The following is a 16936-nucleotide window of genomic DNA, read 5'->3' as shown; positions in this document are numbered from 1 at the left end:
TTTTCTTTTCTGGAAATATCACAGGGCAGGTGCCTCCAAGCAGCTGCAGAGGACGGGAGTCTCTATGGGGCCCACCAGCCGCTCATCCAGAAGGTGAGCTCTCTGTGGATACTGAATAATGGCTCCCCAAGGATAAACATATCCCAGTTCTTGGCACCTGTGAATATGCTACATTATTCAGCAAGATTTCCTTTGAAGATGGAATTAATGTAGGGATCTTGAGATGGAGAGACTATTCTGGATTATTGGATCACCAGGGTCGTCAGCAGAGGGGGAATGGAGCCAGAGCTGGGGCTGGAGAGAAAAGATGTAAGGGGAGGCAGAGGGCGAGATTGTGCTTCAGAGATGGAGGAGGAGCCAGGGGCCAAGGACCCTGCAAGAGACAAGGACACAGAAGAGGCCTCCCGAAGGTAGGTAGGCCTGATGGCATCTTGATCTTTGCTCAGTGAAATGGAGCTAGGTCTTCTGACCTCCAGAATTTGCGATAACAAATCCACAATGTTTGAAGCCACTGAGTTTGCGGTAATTTGCTCCAGAGGTGAGAGGAAATAAGACACTTAGCACGTAGGGCCTATGGTGACCCAACCACGTGGATGAGCACTGGATCATGTGTACTCACAGAATGCACTGCTCTGCGCCACCCTGAATCTCCTTGCTTCATCTCAGCTAACTTCGATTCTTAATCAGGTATTATGCATTGTTGTCCTTTTCCCCCAACAGAATGAGATCATCTTGGCCGATTTCTGTTGTTTGGGATGGGTGTGAAGTTAGGATCTAAAATTGTCTTGTCATCCAGGTATATAGAGGTCATAAAGTCTGGAAATAATGGTAATATTGTTATTACCTGTGGAAACACCACTCCATGCTCCCAGCGTGTGAGATATGGGCCCCTGGGACAGCCTCCAGCAGACAATGTACACAAGCGGGAAAGACTCAGCAAATCCATTCATTGGTCACAGGAATCGACTAGACATTGGTGGCTTCTATTGCTTTTGTTAACTGATTGGATGACATTACACTAAATTCATTTATTCCTTCTCCATATATTCACTTAATACCCAGCACAGGTCAGTTATGGTGTGTGGACCCTGGAGTATGGAGAGTGAGCAAAGTAGACAAGGTGCCTGATGTTACAGGTTTTGGTCTGATGGAGGCTGCTCACAGCTGGGTGGGGGGCATGAAGGAGAGAGGCACAAGGTGGCCTGGAATAGGGCTCAAAGCTTCCCTGCCAGGTGGGGATGGAGCTGGGATGTGACAAGGAGGCAGAAGGAAGGCACAGGAGGAGAGGGAGAGGCTGTAAGGGAGCCCCACACAGGCCCATGAGGCAAGCCAGGCACCCAGTGAAGGGGGTAGAGCTCCATTGTACAGCTCTGGCAGGTGTCTCTGCTCCATCTACAAGGCCAGCAGAGTGTTGGGCTATAGGGCCTAGACATGGGGGTGCCAGGAAAGGTGTGCTCCCGAGGAACGTGGCCCCTGGCAGCAGGCTGGATGAATGACACCAGAATTGCCCACTTTGAGTGAGGAGGGTTGGCTTCCTCTGACCACACATCAGTTGGACATTGCTATGGAGAGACCCTGAGGAGGGCCACATAACCTTCTGGGCTTCCAAGGCGAGGTGGTGCACTTGGCCAGAGGACTCCTCTTTGGGGAAGGACCCAGATGTGGGCCCGTAGCAGCTGGGTGATAAGGGGCCCTGGGGAGCACCAGCAGTGTTTACTGTGGGAGAGTCTGGGGTTCGGGTGGGTGGTGGACCATCTGTAATGTGAAGGAGCCCTCTGGCTGGAGTGGAAAGGCTGGAGCAGCCAGGTATGACAGGAGGCTTCAGACGGGGCCTGACAGGTGCTTGCTCTACATGAGGGAGGCCCAGGTTGGGGAGGTGGGTGGATGTCAGAGGCTTCGAGAAGATCAAATCTCTGGGCCTCATGAGACAGACTGGCTGTTGGGCTGGGGCAGAGTGAGGAAGACTCCTGGTGTCTGGACTCTGGGTGGACAGACAGAATGGACCAGGGGCAAGTCTTGGAAGACACCGCACGTATGATGGACAGCTCGGACCTCCAGGTGTTACTGTGTTGCGTTTGGAGTGTGGCTCTGTTCTAGGCAGCTGTCAGCTGTATCTTCAGGACGTGTGTAAGCTCCCAACCCACCCCCACCTGCATGCCTGCCATCCTGGGCTGAGGGACCCAGGATGAGCGTGTGTGCATGTGACTGGGAGCGTGAGTTAGTGCATATGAGTGTGATGTGTCCATGGGTATGTGGTTGTGCATTAGCGTAGGTGCATGTGAGTGTGTGCACGTGACAGTGAGTGTGAATTACTGCATGTGAGTGCGACGTGTCTGTGGGTGTGCATTAGTGCAGGTGAGCATGGTGAGTGTGTGTGCATGCGACTGGGAGTTGCCTGGTCCACCTCAGTGGAGTATTCCTTCCCTGACAGCAGGAATTCCTTGTCTCTTGGCCACAGCTGCTCCTGGACCCCAGGACCCTGGCTGGGACATCAAGGCCAGGACTCAGCACTGTAGGATGGATGACCCAGGGGACAGGAGGGGAGCCTCAGTCTCGTTGTTAGTGTGACGGGTTTGCATGCTCTGCTCTTTAGGGCTGTGTTGACACCTTGTCACTGGACGGCTTCCCTCCATGCATCTGTCTGGCATCGGGGCTCCCCCTATGGCCCTGCGAGGGTCTCCTCTGGGCTCTGCACATGGTGGTCACCTGCACCTGCACCTGCCCACTCCCACTGTTCTCCCAGGGCCCAGGGGGTCCCCCAAAACCCAACCTAATTCTGGACCCCCCAGGCACTTTCACAGCAGATGGCACTCAGCCCCCTGAGGACGACCACCAGGCTGTGACATCCTCAGGCCTTAGACTCTGAGTGACGAGGCCTCCCCATGGGACCAAGTGCTGCTGGAGGTTGCAGACACCATGTATTTGCTGCTGTTTCCCCAGCACACAGTGCAAGTCCCGTCCTCTTGCTTACACCCTCGAGAGGACCAAGGTATTTACTGATGAACAAATACTTGTTGAATGAGCACACATGATAGGAGCTGAGAAATGTGGCTTTTTTCTATAGGAAGTTTTTCGAGTAGGGGGTCCATCAACGGAAGGACATCGGGGTCTGTCTGCGTACTCATACAGACGTACGTACGCTGAATGTGCCGACGGACAGTAAGCAGACGTCTGGCCGGCAGCCCCTGCGGCAGCCAGCCCCGCCCAGCAGGACGTGGTGGTTGAAGACCGCCAGGTTCCCATCCGCTGGCTGGCCTCAGGACCAACCGGAGAACACCGGCCAATGGGCTCCCCAGGCAATCCCACAGGACACCCCTTCCAGCGGCCTCCTGCACCCACAGCTCTGCTCAGCACACCCACTCCTGCCCTCGTCCCTCTTTCTGGCCTCTCTACCCTGCCCACCTGTGAGTCTCTGTCAAAGGCAAGTGATGGTGGCTGACTCTCTGGCTATGACAAGCTCCAAACAATCCCTTTGGTTGTCCTTACTTGGGGGTATGTCATTTATTCTGCACACACACATGCACACACAGTCATTTTGGGCTTCGGTTCTTGAAAATCACGGGGGATCCTTCCCAAGACCCACAGTTGATGCCTGCAACCGTGGAGAGGACTGAACCCACGTATAGTAGGTTTAACTTGTACATTAGGCACAGTAAGACATTAGCAACAGCAACTAATCATAAACTAGAGCAACTGTGACAATATACTACCATGGAAGCTACGGGACTGTGCTCTCTCTCTTTGACATGATCTCTCATTAGGCTGAATGTGCCCTTCCTGCGGCGACGGAAGGTGATGTGAGACCAAGGAGGTGAGTGGCATTGCATCAGGTCACTGTTGGCCTCCTGCCATCACCCGAAGGAAGGGTCATCTGTCTGTTTCTGGACTCTAGCTGACCATGGGTAACTGGGCCACGGAAAGCAGGACAGGGGTTTGGGAGGCACCACCGAATAAGCAGATGAGGATGACCTAGACGTCCATCATGTGCACATGCACTGTGAAGCCTGGATCCTGCTTGCATGTTGGCTGCGGCGTTGCTCCCACTGAGGGATGGCCTGAAGGCCAAGGGGACCCGTAGTGGCTCCTCACAGGGGGCATGTGGTGCAGGCATGCTCTCAGGGGCCTGCTGTACCATGGAGGGGGGTCCATGCTGTGTCTGCTTCCCCCTCCCTGGTGCATGGTGAGGATGTGAGGGGCCGGCCCCTCGAAGTCACGCCTTGCAGGGGTTCCCCTGCCTGCCCATCACAACAATCCTGTTTGATTTTACACGAGTGCAAAGTAAACTTTAATCATAGCTTGCTGAGCCACGGGATTTGAGGGCTTTATCTGTTATAGCAGCTTGCCTTACCAAAGCTAATCCTCCAAGCAAACAAAGATGGGAAATCGTGGAGGGTGCCGGGGGCTGGGATCTGCCCCCGATCTGCCCGGAGCTCCCACCTCGGAGGCAGCTTGGAGCTGACGGAGTCTGCACGGGGACCGGGCCCGCAAGAGGCCAGGGCGTGGGGAGTCCTGAGATGCAGAGAGGAGGCCAGGGCTGTGGGGTGTCAGCCAAGGGGAGCAGAGCCCACGTGGAGGCGGTGACATGCAGAGCGGGGTGGGCAGCAGACAGGAGAGTGGATTGTGCTAGACATTCAGCGGGAGCCCTGTGCGGGGCCAGGGCACGTGGACTTTGGTTTATTGGCTCAGGGGCAGTTGGACAGCAGGGGGTGGGCAGTCCCGGGGGAGGTAGGAGACTGGTTGGCAGACGGGGTGGTGGTCCAGCCAGAGGGACAGAGGGCACATGCAATTTGGAGAGAGAGCTCTGTCACACTCGCCCGGGGTTCAACAAGGCAGAGAGGAATCAAGGAGGCTGCCTCGGTTGTTGACTGATGGCCTGAAAGACAAGCGGGCCTGGGCCATCCGGACACCAGACCAGGCCTTGCAGTTCCTCATCTCCTGGAACAGTGTCGCCGTGGGACAGGCGCTCCCCGCATCTGTTTTATTGAAATGAAAACCCTAAGACATGATGCATAAAACAGGGCCCGAGGCGACAGCGTCCGGCTCTCAACCCAATATTGGCAAATTAGTTTCTGCAAAACAACATTGCCTGTCACATTAACGTAATGGGACCTGTCGTATTTTATTGGGTCTGCAGTTTTTATAGTACTTGATGTGAAAATTATTTGGCTTTATAGTTACATAAAAGCTGTAAGGCACAAAACATTTATGCTTGATTTTACGTTGTCACATATTTAAGCCATATTACAATGAGAATAATTAAGTCAAGGCAGGAGATCCATGATCAATTTTCTTATCCTTTAAAGGGGATTTATATTCTTTTTTTTTTAATTAATTTATTTATTCATGACAGACATACAGAGAGAGGCAGAGACATAGGCAGAGGGAGAAGCAGGCTCCATGCAGGGAGCCCTATGCGGAACTCGATCCCAGGACCCCGGGATCATGACCTAAGCCAAAGGCAGACGCTTAACCCCTGAGCCACCCAGGCATCCTAAAGGGGATTTCTATTCTGTTTGGGTTTAGACAAATGCTGCTTTGGTGCTCTGCTGGAAAATGCTGTGTGGATCTGTTGGCCTCATGTGCATCGAGGGGATGGGATCCTGCTCAGTGATGTGGGTCCCCAAGTCCTATCCCTGTGGGGACCCAATGCACACATTTGTAGGATGGTGACTGTCACTGGGTAAGAACAGTGGCTTCTGGCCTTCTGCACGCGGTGGCCACTTGGGAAGGTACAGAAGGAATGCTAAACCCATCAACGTGGGTTTAAGTCACATAGCATAAGGCCTGGGTTGTGGAGACTTAAAATCCTGCCCAGGAGATTGGAATGTGCAGTCAAGTTGGGACTCGGGTGAATAGAACAAAAGCACCCCGGGCTGTGAACCTGCCTGCGATGTCCGTTTCTTGGGAAGAGGTGGACAGACAAGTCACCAGGAGGCCACCTCCAGAGGGAAGCTGGACACCCTCGTGGTAACAGCCTCGTACAACAGAGACGTCTCCATCAGCTCTCCATGGCAGGTGCCTCAAAGGAGGGGAAAGCAAGAGAAATGGAATATAGGAATTCTCAAACAGACAAGAAATAGGAAATTCACCTTCGTGGCTTAAAGAAAAAAATACTTTTTTATTAAATCCCTATGTGGAACAGGCACCTTGGAGTGAAGCCTATGCACTTCTGAGAAGCCGGCAAAAGAATCAGACCCCTGCGGCCGGTGGGGACCAGGTAGGGGCTGAGCCACTGCCGGGCCGACCCCAGATGTTTCTCGAGGTGTCCGGGTGGCGCTGGACGTTGGGCTGTCCAAAGCGTCCTTTTATTTCACCTCTTTATGGAGTCAAACAGAAATTTCCTGGTCGCGTCTTGCTTCCTCCCTTCCCAGGTGATGCTCATGTTCTCTGAGCATGTTTCTTACCTTGTCCCTCCCTCTCCAGGGCTTAATCCTGGTCTGGGGCCTGTAAGCAGTCGGCACCCAGAAGAAGCCTGTGAGTCACACACGATGCTGATCCAGGCTCTAGTTTGAATCCTGGGGGGCTCAGGGCCTCTGCTTCCATCTCGGTTCCTCCAGGTGAGGGCGGTGAGTGTAGGTGGAGGCTGTCCCTACCCGCCCCCCTGGAGGACAGCAATGAGAAGTGGCTGCCGTGGTGAAGGGGGCCATCAGGACGCTGGACTGTGTGCAGGGTCCTTGTCCTGCATGAGGTGACCGAGCTTTCTGGAGCTGACCATAGCCACTGAGCCCAAAACGGGAGGCAGACGGACAGAAAGGATGTTAGGAAGCTTCCTTAACTCTCATGCCTTCCTCATTGGTGTCCGTCACACGTGTGGCCAGGGGCGGAGCATCATCAGAGCGGGGCTGTCAAGGTGAGGTGCTGGGCCGTAGCAGCAGCCTGTGGCCACGTGGGACCTCCCGAGACACGAATCTGCCTTTTCACAAGCTCCCCGGCGGCTCCTGCTGCATCCTTGTTTGAGAACCACTGACCTAGGATATCTTCCATCGTTGCCATTCTATTATCTGCATTTACCCCTTGTTGCCTGTTTATTTGGCATCAACTGTGCGAACAGCACCCCCAGGGGTTCCAGAAGGTCAGGCGTGAGGCAGGATCCCCATCTTCGAAGCTCACCCGGCCTTGGGGAGGCTTATGGTGCAGGGTCAGGGCTGTGAGGGAGGAATGCGGGGACCAGTGGGGCAGATGGAGAGGGAGCCGTGTCTCCTGGAGCATCACGGATGCAGGTTCCTACGGTTCCCAGCAGGCCCCCGTCGCCCGACTCCCTGCCTTAGTGGAGGGGCCATGAGGCCGTGTTGGGAAGAAGCAGCACCTGAGCAGAGGATTGGAGGGCAACGAGAAGTCATCCAGGAGATTGGGGTGGGGGGTGCAGACTGGGGCTGAGGGGTGCGGGGTGGGGCCTGGCCGCTCTGGCCCAGCTGAGTCACCGCTCCCAGATGAGAAACAGCTGCAGATGTTGTGCGAATGTGAAACCAGCCTCTACTGCATCTCTGCAGGCTGAGCCGGGCCTTGGGTGGCAGAGAAGTAGTACCTTTACCCTGATCCATCGTGAGGTATCCATCTGTGTGGCAAGACCGGCTCTGGGAGCCCCAAGACCCCAAACAGGTGTGGTTGGGCACCTGGGTGGGGAGGCGGGCAGGAGGCAGAGGCGGAGGCGACCCTCGGTGTGGGAGGGGAGGCTCACCCGGAGGGGCTAGAGGCAATGCAGGGCGGCCAGCAGGGTGATGTCCTTGCTCATCTCCAGAGTCTGGACTCCCCGTCTAGTCTGTTTACACTCGCACTGCAAGGTTTACAAGAAGCCACCTGAGCGGGATTTGCTGCCCACTTGCATGAGCAGCATCGTGGCATAAACAACCCCTGATGATCCATTTCCTGAACATCCCCTCCTCGCATGCCCCAGGTTCAGCAAAACTGCAGCCACCAGCCTCCCCGGGGAACAGCTTCCTGGTACCTTATTACCCCCTTTTATGGGCCCAGTGATATGGGTTCTGACCTCATGGACTGCATTCTTGTCTATCACATGGCCTGGAAGAGTGCAGTCTGCAGGCTCTGGGCTCCGTGCTTCGATGCTCCTGGAGGCTGAGTGCAAGCCCCTGCCTTGAAAAAACAAAAGCAAAAAACACAGAGTTAATAATTCTCCAAGCTGGGAGCCAGGATTTGCACCCCCGGGGAGGGTCAACTTTGTGTTGGGACGTCTGCTGTGACATCTGGCCCTTGGCAAGTTTTCTGGGACGTGCAGGCTGCGGCTTCTTTGTTTCCATTCTGGAAAAATGCTGGGATTCTGACAAGCTCCGCAGCTTGGGGACGACAGCGCACTGTGTGCCGGGGTCCTCCACCCTCGGGGCTCGCTCCAGACCAGGTCTCGGGGCTGGGGTTCTGGGGCCAGGCCCACTCCGCCTCGGATCTGGCACCCCCCGACCGCGTCGGTCCCCTATGTGGGCATCTGTCAGCCTCCAGGCCCCTGGCACTGGGGTGATGGCAGATTTAACCATGTTCCCCAACAAGGCCATCTTGTCAGTGACACATCATGGCCCCACCCCCTTCTTTGCACACACTTTCCCTTAGGAGCCGTCGGGCCACCGCGAAGCAGGGAAGCGGTGTCCAATATTTGTTGAGAGGTCACAGCCCTCAGTGGGCCAGCAGGTTTGTCTTGTCCTTCACGGCTGGAAGAGGCTTTCCTCACAGCTTGCCCTTCCCGGGAGAGGGTCGGGGGTTGCCGTTGCCGCTGTACATTTGAGCGGCACAGGCTGGGCCTCGCCTGCACCCGTTTTCCTCGGGCTCCCCTTCCGAGGGAGGTTGGCACCGGTCGGAGGGCCCGCGCTGCTCCATCTCATCTATCCTGGAGCGAGCTCATGGGGGTCAGCAGGGACATGGGGCAGCCGGGGGACGGGCAGCAGGTGCCGGGGACCTGCTCACGCAGACCCCTGAGCAGGTGCACAGGCTTCTGGGCCCTTCCTCTCCATCGTCGGCAACCTTGTCAGGGCTCTGAGGTGCAGGGGAAGGGGAGAGGCCTGTGTTGGTCCAGGCTGAACCCTGGGGGAAGGGGCCCCTGGGAGAGACTCTCCCTCTAGGGCCACACACATGAAGTGGGCAAAGTGGGTACGGGTCTGGGTGCAGACAGGACACATGTCTCCTCAAGCCTGCATTTGAAGGGCTTATGGCCCTCCTGGTGTTCAAGCTCGGGTGGGATCAGAGGCAGCTGCTGGCTGGCGAAGTCAGGACATCCGAGGGCATAGGTTCTCAAGCAGAAGCAGCTTTGTCCGCTGGAGATACTTGGCAGGGTCTGGAGACACCTTTGATTGTCTTGGAGAACCACAGCCAAGAGTCCCACAGTACACAGGGCAGCACCTGCCACATCCCCGGCCCCAAATGTCCTCGGTGGTGAGTTTGAGAACCTCCGTCCTACATGGCTGCCTGGAGGGCTGGTTCCCCTCAGGCACTCAGGGCATTTCCATGTGGCCAGGCCTGCAGCCCAAGGTCCCCCAGGGGAGAGGATGAGAGCTCTTGATGTGGCACCAGGGGTCCTGGGGTTGGCTTATCGGCCAGGGCAGCTGTGCATCCCAACATCCTTAGACACAGGACCCCATGCCCCCAATCACCAGAGCTCTATGAAAGCTGATCATGTCCTGTCTCATCTGCCACACATTATTGGTTAAAGTAGACCCAGAACCACATGGATTTGGGGGGCAGGAGGACGCAGTTCAAGGCAATGGAAGCTGTCTTCAACCCCTTGAATTCCAGCTTCAGCCTGGATTGAAGGAGCAGCGAGCCAAGGGTGGGAAAGTCTGGGGGCTGGGCCAGAGGCTCTTACCCCCTCTTCTGGGGCGGCTGCATCCAGAGGAAAGTAGCACCAGGACAGACCTTTCTCATGATGGGTGGACCCACCACTCAGTACATCACACTCCCCGGGAGTGTGGTTCCCTGGCCCAAGCTGTGCCTGCCGGGTGCCCACACAGGAAGAACGGGTCCGCCCGAGCCCCCGGTGGGTGGCGTGCAGGAAGGGAGCAAGTCGAAGAACAGGCCAGCCCTGCATCTGCTTCCTTGTGGGCAGCAGGGCTGCAGAGAAGACCATGGGGACTTGGTGATGGCCCAGGGGCCAGCCAGCTGGAATGCAGAGGGGCCAGCCGGCCGGCAGTATCACGATTGTCACCGTCTCCGTGTGGATGCAGATGGGTGCCTGTTGAGCCTCCCGTGTCAAGTATGTGCAACAGAGTTAGAAGTACATTGGCGCTGGCTGCCCTTCCTGGAGCCCATGGCCCTGGGGCTTCTCCCTCACAGGGTCCAGTGACCACAGTCTCCACAATGGGGCTCTGCTCCCATCCCCTGGGGTCCATGCAGCAGCCTAGCTCCCATCCCCACACAAGCTGCACCCTAGACCTGTCTTGGGTGTAGACCCCTTCCCGGTCATTTTGATCACTACAGTTATGCCAACGTGTGCCCGGCTCACAGGGAGAGTCCGGGCAGAGGCGGCCCAGGCACACAGACGCCTGCTGAGCTGGCTGTGGCTTCGAGTTGTTTGCACGAAGGAGGTGCTGGGAGGTATGAGGATGGCAGTGGAAAACGGGCCTCCCGCTGTCAATGACCTTGAAAACCACCCTATGTCCTGTGGTGCTTGCTTGCTGCCCACAACCCACTAGTTCCTCCTCGGGTGTCGCTGATAAAGGGCTGTGGCCTGGCGGAGAACTGTGCCCGGGGCGCGGCTACGCTGAGTCCCATGGCAGGTCTCTATTTACATGAGCTGTCTCCTCCCCTCCGTGGAAGTACAGCGGAGACGGCGGGTTTATTCACATTAGGGCCCTTGGTGCAGGGAACACCTTGCATTATACAACGTCTTGTGTACTTTGTCTGTTTCCCTGGAATACATGTTCTACCGAAAAGGAAATCTGAGAACTGGACCGTCGGAGTTGTACTGGGAAGGGGCAGCCGCATGTACCTTCCGGAGCCTGCAGGACGGGAGGGGTGCTGCTTCTGTGGAACCTGCTCCGTGGGGCACCTCCCAGGGTCTGCGTGCGTGCCAGGTCTCCGCCGCCCGTGGGGGGGGGGGCGCAGAGAGCCACACACACAACAGGGCAATGCATGGGGCAGTAGGACTTTCTGTCCAGCCTTGGGGGGCACCTTTGGATCCCCTTCTCCCTGCAAATGGCCTCCTGCTAAAGGCTCCATGATATAGGACAGTGGTGCAGGGGCTGAAGGGGTTAATGCAGGGCGCTCTTAGGATCCGCCAGGGCCAGAGCCAGGGGGTGAGTTGGCCATTCTAAGCCCTTAGCACACGTTGAATTCACTCCCCATCTCTGGGCTGGAGCCCAAGTACCTCCTTTTTTTAAAAATTTTATTTATTTGAGACAGAGGGAGAGGGAGAAGCAGACCCCCACTGAGCCTGGAGCCTGATGCAGGACTCGATCCCACAACCCCGGGATTACAACCTGAGCTAAAGGCAGACACTCAACCGAGTCACCCAGGCGCCTGGTTTTTAGATTTTCAGGGCCATCCCCAGGCGTCCTCCAGCTTGAGGACCAGCACCTGCTGGCTTCCAGCAGACCCAGGGGTTGTGTGTACACCCTGCCCTGTGAGACCTCAGGCCAGCCCTGCCTAGATGCCTCCTGGGGATTTGGTGAGCTGGGTTCTGATGGGCCACAGAGGGCCCCCAAGGGTGACCGGGTGGTGGGATGGTCTGTGTGCATGTTCATTGGGCTTTGTTCTCATTCAGTTCCCATGAGAAAATATAACAAAGCATAGAACAATTCAGCAAACCTGGAGAGACGGCCAGGCCTTTGTGAACCTTGGTCTCTGGAGGCTTGTGTTCCTGAGCCCCAGAACGGGCCTGCTTTAAGTTTTACCTGGTAAAGTCTGAACTCACTGTGGGGTCTGTGAATTCATCCTGAGGGAGTGGGTGAGACCCCAGACCCCTCTGCTGGGGGGCAGGCTGAAGCATTCTCTTGGGGGGGGCAGAGGTGACAGGGAGAGAGCCTGGGGCAGGGCAGGGCCTTTACAAGGGGCTCTGCAAAGGGCAGGCTTTCCTGAGGCCCAGGAGCTTGTCCTGGCTGTCCCCAAGCATGCTTGGGCAGTGGAGTGGGGTGTCCATTCACCCCGACCCCTGGAGCCAACTGGTGCTAATGTTCCCAACTGTGTAGGACTCCAGGGACTGAGCATGCCTTGGGGCAAAGCGGTTTGGTCGTGTCCAGTAAGGCTAACCGAACACCTCCTACAAAGGCTCCGTGACCCAGGCCTCCCGTTCCTTGATGCGCTCGAGAGAGATTAGCACACGTACTGACCAGAAATTCATGAACAGAAGGGTCTGCAGAACAAACCGGTTGTGCTCCACCCCAGTGGGACAGTGTTCAGCCATAAGGATGGGTGGCACGCTGGCACCTGCTACGACGTGGATGAGCCTCGAAAGTGCGGTGCACGGGGAAAGAAGCCAGAGTCAGGGCTGCATGTCCTGTGACTCCGTTCACGTGGACCCGCTAGAGCAGGTGAGGTCATAGCGCACAGACGGGTGGTTGCCGGGACTGCAGGTGGGCGGCAGGGGCAGGGGGAGCGGGACGATAGGCCCACCTGGAGATGCTGGGTGCTTGACATCGGGAAGGTACCAAACGGCGTGGGAATCTCCACTTTAAGACGACTGGTTTTGTGTCGCGTGAATTTTACCTAAATGCATCGTGCAAACGATTTTTGGAAAGAAAAAAAGACTTGCACGTAGCTGCTTTACCCAGACGAGAAATGACCCAAATGTCCAGCAGTCTCAGAACAAAGTGTGCTGTATCGGCCCGCTGGTGTCCCAGCCAGAGAGGAGGACAGCGCGTGGTGGCCTGGTCTCGGTGGGTTCTCGCAAACCTGGAGCCAGGATGTGGAGCGCTTGCACCCGCGCCCGTGAAGGTCCAGAACACGCAGGAGAGACCTATGGCAGTGAAATCAAAGTCTGGAGGGACATCTCTCTGTGTTGACATGGGGGCTGGGACGCGAGTGTATACAGTTGTCAGGACAGATCCAGCGGCGTCCTTACCATGAGGGCTCTGTGCTGTGTGTAAATGATATGTCGATCATGATAACAATCCAAAGAAGGGGAAAGATGGATTTAGGGAAACGGAAGCGTTGACCGTGGTACGTGGACTGGCTGTTTCCAGGCCGGCCAGACCCTCACCGGGCTGCTCCCCTGGTCACTCCTCTGTGGGCAGCAAAACCCGCACCCAGGTCGTCCTTTGCTGCTTCCGTACAGCTTTGTCGTTACCTGCTTTGTGCATCTGTCCCCAGTAGGTTTGAAGCCCCTGGGGGCTGGGTCTCCTTCCCTGGGGGGGGTGGTCCCTGGCCTGGGGGTGCAGAGGACATGGATGCTGTGGGGGTTCCCTTGTTCCATGTGACTTCGAGTGTCCCAGCCAGAAGAGACAGGCTACCACGGCACTGCTTGGCCTCAGCCCATGTACCTACTGGAGCCTGGAGGAGGTGTCTGGACCCAACCCTCAGTGTCCTCTGTCCACGAGCAGTGACTTCCTGGCCTCACTTATGCAAGTGCCACCAATTCTTGGCTACAGGAAGCATCTTCGCCTACAGCAGCCCCGTGTGCTGAGACCTTGACCTCAGGAGGACTCCTGTGGGACCCTTGGCCCCATCCCAGGCATTGGGGCAGGTCTCTGGAAGCCCAGACAAGCGCTTCCCAGGCTTTCCTGGACACCCGGCCCTGGGAGCATGCAGACTGTGACTCAGAGGGCCTGGGGGCGGCGGTAGTGCTGATGCTCTGCACTCTGGGTTTGAGCCTCTGGAAGGTCTGGCAGGAAATGACACATCTCGGTAACAAAATGAGGAACATGCATGTTACATATGTGGCGAGCCAGCTCCTGCACCCAGGAGGTACTGAAACCCAGCAAACAGGGTCTCTGGGGGACATAAACGAGGTGGCTCTCATCTTCTGGGCTCTGAGCACTCTCCCCATCAAACCCCCTGCCCCCCGCTCTACTCCTGCATCTCACTGAGCCCGCAGGGGGTCCACGCAGCTTCCCCCACCCCCAGCTGGAGACAGCATGGGAAGCAGCCAGCCCAGAGGGCCCGGAACGTTCCCACCACTCCACCCCATAGCTTCCGGTGGGCTATTCTTAGAATCCTATTCTGGCCCCGTTTGAAGCTCACGCTGACCTAACGACCTAGTTGGAAAGGGCACCTCCCTGGGCCTGGCTGCCTGTCCGTGCTCCACCCTGCGAACTGCACAGCACAGAGGAGAGTAAACGTCTCCAGTCTCCAGCCGGGGCCTCGTGCTGGCCTCTGTCCCCTGCAGGCCCTGGCAGGTGTCCGCCGAACCCAGCCCCAGGCCAGGTCTGCTGTGGGCGGAGGCTGGGTTTTCTCTTTCACCTGCCACAGGTGTGCCAGCCTGCTGGGGCCTGCAGTGGACCCAGGGCCCCCTGCATCCTGTCTGTACCCACGTGAGCCTCAGGAAGGGGTCTGTGCAGGGCTGCATGGATGCTCCACAGGCTGACTCTCCCTTCCGGTTCCTGCCCTTCTTGCCTGGGGCGGGGTGGGGGGTGGGCAGGGGTGTCACAGCCTCTGGAGGGCTTGTGGCCCTACAGACTGCTGGGCATTGCCCTGGGGTCTCAGGATTCAGTAAGTTTGGGGTTGAGCATGGGATTTACCCATCTCTCCTCGTGCTGTAGGCCTGGGCCATGCACTCTGAGAACCACTGGTTTGTGCCAAAAGGTCTCAGAATCTGTTGGGGGAAATGCCAGGTCTCCTGGCAGCATGTAGGCCACAGCCAAGACCTGCAGAGGGTGGGCTGTGCTCCCTCCCCGAGAGGCCTGGGCACCAGTTTCTTGTCCATTGTTTCCTGAAAGATGACAGCAGGCTGCTCACCCACCAAACCTCAGTCTCCCAATCTGCAAAATGTGTTAACATTTCCACCTCTAGGCAGGTGACTGTGTAGAGACCACGGGGCTCTTTTTTTTTTTTTTTAAGATTTTATTTATTTATTCATGAGAGACATAGAGAGAGGCAGACACACAGGCAGAGGGAGAAGGAGGCTCCACGCAGGGACCCCGATGTGAGACTCAATCCTGGGACTCCATGATCATGCCCTGAGCCAAAGGCAGACACTGAATGGCTGAGCCAATAAGTTCCTGAGGCTTGGCCCTGACCCCAGTGTCAGCCGACAGCAGCTTGTCCGGGAAGAGGTATTATGGGCACCACGTGTAAGCCCTCTGGCAGTGTGCCCCCAGCTTTGCCCGGACTCCCTGGGCTTCAGTTTGGTGTTTCTCCTGCTGCTCTGAGGCCCCTTGAGCAGGTAAATTGGGAGATCGCCAGGGTGCACAGAGTTGCCTGGGACCCCAGGACTCCCCTGGGCTCATGAGGTCCGAAGCCTCCTTCCAAGGCCTGAACTGGGTGAGCTCAGGGCACCCCGGCTCTTCGTGGGAGCTGTGAGACCTCTGGAAGTGAATTCTGCAGAATTCCTTGGCAAGAGGGCTGAGCGGGAGGTGCCGGTTTGTTTTGGCATGCGAGCCAGCTCGGTTTGTTTTCCCCGCCCCGAGTCCGACTCCCCACGGTCGGCTGACACCCTGTTTCTTGGGAACAAGGCATCTCCGGCCGGGCTCCCTCCCCTCCCACAGCCAGGACTGCTGCGACTCCCATGCTCCATCCCGCAGGGTCTGACGGCCTCGTCCACACTGTCCATAATTCAGCTAGTGCAGGAGGCACAGCGGCCGTTGCAGGGCCGGGTCCCGGCGCTCAGCAGCCCCATGTCCTGCAGAGGGCTCCCCGGGAGGCCTCCCCGCCAGGCGCCGGCTCAGGAGGGTTGGGCGGCGAGGCGCCTGGGACAGCCTACCTTGAGTCATGCAGATGTCGGGGAGCAGAGGCCAGAGGGCAGGAGGCCGGTGGCTCACGGTGGGGAAGCGAGATGAAGGAAGTGAAGCCAGGAAGGGGATGGTCTCTTGCCTCAGAGCTGGCGCCCCGGGAGGGAGGGGGTGGGCTTTGGGCCTTCTGGGCTGAGGCCTGACTTCCACAAATGGAAACACTCCTCCACGAAGGGACGCAGCAGCCAGCTTGGGGCCCTTGCCCCGTTCCTGTGGTGTGAGCGCCTGGCGCCCAGACTTCTGGATGCCAAGGCTCTATCAGGACTTACACGTGACCCCTCAACCCCAGGCATGTTTGGGTTTGCTTTGTGGTTGGAGTCCAGGGCCCTTGGTGACGGGGCCCCCCTGGCGCCCCCTGTGTCTGGAAGGACGTGAGCAGCTCTGCGTCCACCCCCAGCTGTGTGAGGCAGAGACACAGGCAGAGGGAGAAGTAGGCTCCCTGCAGGGAGCCCAATGTGGGACTCGATCCCAGGACCCGGGGATCATGACCTGAGCCGAAGGCAAATGCTTAACCACTGAGCCACCCAGGCATCCCTTGAAATCCCGTTTCTAACAGAAGCTCTTTCCTCTTTACCTTCTGCAAATGGAGAAAAAGCACCCAGTGGCTTCTGCACCTGGTCTGTCCTCTCTTCTGCTTTCTCTCTGTGAGGCACTGACAGCAGCCACGAGAGTCATGCCACCTGCAAGGCCCTCCCTACGTCCCCAGATGCTCAGGCTCTGTTTGGGAAGCTCTGTCACCTGTAGGTCCCATCCACGTTGGCCACACGCATGGCCCACCAGGAGATCAGTCCCGGGGCCCCAATGTGGAAGCAGCCACTGCCCCCATGCAGGAAAGCCAAGGCCCTTCAGGCTTATGTTCTGTGGTCCCTGGGGGGCAGCAATCGGGTCATGGGACTTCCCAGCAGCAAACATCCCTGGGGGGGGGGGGCGCGTCTCCCTCTGGTGTCATCGAGTACGGAAGGTGTGTTTGGTTGGAGAAACAGGCCTTTAGAGGTCCAGGCCCAGCTGCCGGGTGACAGTGCTGTGCTGACAGGTTTGGTGGGACAGCAGAGCTGTGGCCAAGGCTGGGCCAGAGGGGGACAGGGGGACGAAGTGACCAAGGAGCCAGTGGGGGC

General features: G+C 57.4%; 1 long non-coding RNA gene across 1 annotated transcript; it reads right to left on the bottom strand.

Annotated features, from left to right (window-relative positions):
- Nucleotides 1-5384: 5384 nt before the first annotated feature.
- LOC102156616 lies at nt 5385-16104 on the bottom strand. The gene is made up of 3 exons (XR_005353203.1): nt 15794-16104; nt 7988-8091; nt 5385-7774 (listed from the first exon to the last, which is right to left on the bottom strand). It is a non-coding gene; the product is annotated as an uncharacterized LOC102156616 (long non-coding RNA).
- Between the last annotated feature and the right edge of the window lie 832 nt (nt 16105-16936).

The sequence above is a fragment of the Canis lupus genome, chromosome 1 (genome assembly GCF_011100685.1).
Source record: "Canis lupus familiaris isolate Mischka breed German Shepherd chromosome 1, alternate assembly UU_Cfam_GSD_1.0, whole genome shotgun sequence".
NCBI lineage: Eukaryota > Metazoa > Chordata > Mammalia > Carnivora > Canidae > Canis > Canis lupus.
The sequence above is the reverse complement of the archived record's forward strand: the minus strand, read 5'-3'. Positions and strand labels throughout refer to the sequence as shown.